Source organism: Rattus rattus, chromosome 6, assembly GCF_011064425.1.
Source record: "Rattus rattus isolate New Zealand chromosome 6, Rrattus_CSIRO_v1, whole genome shotgun sequence".
NCBI lineage: Eukaryota > Metazoa > Chordata > Mammalia > Rodentia > Muridae > Rattus > Rattus rattus.
Window position 1 is genome coordinate 77,437,089 of NC_046159.1, and position 3,687 is coordinate 77,440,775.

At 42.5% G+C, this 3,687-nt stretch overlaps 1 pseudogene; it reads right to left on the bottom strand.

Annotated features, from left to right (window-relative positions):
* Window positions 1–294: 294 nt before the first annotated feature.
* Window positions 295–3,326, bottom strand: LOC116904356 (annotated as a pseudogene).
* Window positions 3,327–3,687: the final 361 nt, after the last annotated feature.

Below are 3,687 nucleotides of genomic sequence, written 5' to 3' on the forward strand. Positions count from 1 at the left end.
GGTCTTTTTGGGCTGTTTGAGACCTGATACCGATGTAGCTCACTTGAAAGGATGGAGTTTGATGTGCCAGTTTCCCCTACTGTTGGACAGTGAGTGGATGGCAGGGGCCATTGGATTCTTTTTATATATAGTTTCAATATTGTCATTTGGCCCTGAGTTCTTTTTTCCCCAAATATATATATTATATATATATATATATATATATATATTTCATTTGAAGACAGGAAGTCTTTCAAAATTTCCAGATCTCTTAGTTTTATAAGTATTTATGTGCAGAATATTTGATCACAAAAGTTAATCATGAGTCCAGTGCATGTTACTACAAATCTGGTTAAAATCTGGTAAGCACTCAATAGGACCAAGAACAGCAATAGCCGGACTTTTGTTATAAATGTACTTGGTCTGCACTTCTCGAACCATCTTCGCATCCACTGCATCAATTCTTGCTTCAAGCTCGGGGATGAGAATTCTCCTATTATAGCACAGCATCTGCCTACTGATGTCTTCCCAAACTGGAGTTGAACCATCAAGCAGCAGCAGCAGCACGGTTGTCTTCAGAAGGTTTTGTGCATGCGCAACCTCACTCTTAGTGACATCTGTACACAGAAGCATCCATTCTTTTTGTGCAGTGTGCAGCATATCAGCAACTGGGGCTTGTTCTTTAACCATTTAGAGTCCCCACAATCCTGTGTGTGCGTAGGAAGTGTAGAAGGGCTGGAAGCTGGAGCAGAGGTTGCCATGGTGAGTGGGCTGGGCCAGCTTGCTTGGTAAATCTATTCCTCCTCCGAAAAAGCGATCCCAGTTGCCTTTCAGTGTGTTTGCAACCATGAGACAGATTGTGTCTGGGTGTGCCCAACCAACTGCTTCCATAGCTACTGCAAGGTGCGCCAATGGCATCTTGTCATCCGTCACCCGAATCTCACTTCCAGTGGATTTGCATGGAGGCAGGGCTGGCAGATCTCCTTTGTGCACACAGTCACCAAAAATGAAACTTTGCTAACCCCAGGAGTTTGTTATGACAAACACCTCCAGCAGCAGCCAGCATGATTCTTTGTCCCTTATAATGTGTGGTTATGTAATCCACTAAGTCCTTACGATTTAGAGATTTGATAATTGCAGTTGGCCCCAAAATTGTATGTCCAAGTGTGGCGTTTTGATAGGCTGTGGCATGCAGATAATCAAAACCAACTTTCTGCAAGTTGTTCTCAACTTCCTGCCTCTCTCTAAGGATGACTCCACCATCACATTCAATCTCTGCTTCTCCCAAATGTGCTGGTTTGAACAACGTCAGCAAGAATTTCTACAGCTCTTGGCAAATCTTTCGAGAATGCTTTGGTTTAGTAGACAGTCTGTTCTCTGGAGGTATAGGCATTAAGATAAGCACCCATATTCTCAATCTCAAGTTCAAAGTCTAACTGGGACCTCTTTTTAGTGCCCTTGAAAGCCATGTGCTCCAGAAAGTGAGCAGTGCCATTGTTCTTCTCATTCTCATGAAGAGTTCCAGTGTCTGTCCACAGCCCAACGGTGCATGTTGAGAGCCCAGAGATTTCAGAAGCTATTCTGAGTCCATTTTTTCAAACATGTTACCTGTGTCTTGGGAACACAAAACAACCTGTGTACTTCTTAGTTGTCCCCTCCAAAACACAATGGCTCAGCAGCAGGCAGCATTGCAGAGCAGAATCCTTTGCATAAATCCCCACAGGCACCATGGCGCCACTGGATGCAGCTGGTGTAGCCATCTCTGCTGTGGATAAGGTGGAGAGGTCTGGTCCTGGGTTCTAATGTAAACTCTTATGGTTAATTCCCAGCTCTATCCTTTTATTTATATTATGGGTGTTATGGATGAAGGTTTTCTAGAGGTACGGTGCTGCTCAAGCTATAGGGAGAAATGGAGGAGCTAGTTTCTTGGAGCCAAGACCGACTCTAAAATTGGTTGTAGTAGATATGGACACAGGGTTTGATGTAGCCAAAAACCTACCTACCTGAGGAAGCCCTATCTTTGGGCATTGGGCTCGGACCAGAGCCTGAAGGGCTCTGCCAGTATTACCACGATGGGCTTTGTGCTGGTACCTTTAATTGTCTATCTTTCTAGACAAGTGACATCTCCTTAAGCTGTGCTAAGATAGATGGAACATGGATAACTTGTTCTTCCCTTCTTTTTCAAGCACCTTTTCTCATCATTTTCCTAAAACTAGGACCTATGCTTTCTCTCCTGCTTTCATGGGTGGATGTAAGGACACATTTGAATGTGATGTTTGTGTGGAAAGACTCAGTGGAGGGTCTTACTCCACTTCCATCATTATATGCCTCTGGCCATATTATAGAGTACTGGGTGGGGTGTGCAAATAGTACTGCTGCGTCCTCAGCAGTTCAGACATGGGTATGGTGCAGTCCTGGAGTGTGGGCTTTGAAGATGAAGTTGCACTAAGGCTCCTGCATAGAATTATGTGGTTTATAAATATATTTGTTTCAGGCAAATAGTGTACTTCTGATGGTTTGTAATTGAAATGCTAATTCTAGTCAGAATAAGGTTTTTTTGTAAGGAACTATCAGAATGCATTTAATGTTTTGCACTGGAAAGATGACAATATTTCTTTCAACCAAGATAGAAACCAAAATATTTCAGTCACTCCCGTGATACTAATGAATCACAGACACGGTGAGCTTGCCAAAGATACAGAAGCAAAATATATTTTTTGTGGTGCCTGAAGCATGTCAGGATAGAAGTAAATTTTTGTTCAAGCTCCAACCTTGAGTGAATAAATGAATGACAGGTGTCTCAGAAATTGTTTTAAAAGATGTTTTGTGTTCTGCATATTGTGAAAACATTTACTCATAGAAACAGTGTCAGAATAGGGTTACTATTGTTAGTCTGGAAAAAAAGAGATCAGTATGTATGAGTGCACATATATCAAGAACAGCTCAACTTTTTTATTAAATGAGTGAATTCTAAGTACATTGTCATGTGGTACATAAAACACCATATGTATAGGTTACTTTTGCTGATATCACTTTGCAGATGAATAAATAGGTTCAGAGAGGTTATTCCTTGGCTCAGGCTGTGTTAGCTGCTTCTACTAAGCTCCAGAATCCTCTGTGGATAGGTCAAAATGCATTTTTAACATTCCTTGGCTCCAACTACAGACTGAAAATGAAGGAACTAATTTGCTTTTCTTTTCTCTTAATTAATTCTACATCCTGATCGCTACCTCCTTCCAGCCCTCCTTCACAGAGTCCCTCTCCTATGACCACTCTCTTTCTCCTCTGAGATGGTGGGACCCCCGGGGTATCCCTCACCTATCAGGTCTCTGCAGGGTTAGGAGCATCTTCTCGCACTGAAGCCAAATACCACAGCCTAGTTGGGGAGCACATTTCACAGACAGTCTACAGCTTTAGGGACACTCCCTGATGAAATTGTTGGGGAATGCACATGGAAACTAAGCTGCATATATGCTGCACATGTGCCAGGAGCCTCAGTAGAGCCTGTGTATGCTCTTTGGTTGGTGGCTCAAATTGTAGAACGTTTATATATATATTGTTGAAGGGCATCTGGGTTCTTTTCAGCTTCTGGCTATTATAAATGAGGCTGCGATGAACGTAGTGGAGCACGTGTCTTTTTTATATGTTGGGGCATCTTTTGGGTATATGCCCAAGAGAGGTATAGCTGGATCCTCAGGCAGTTCAATG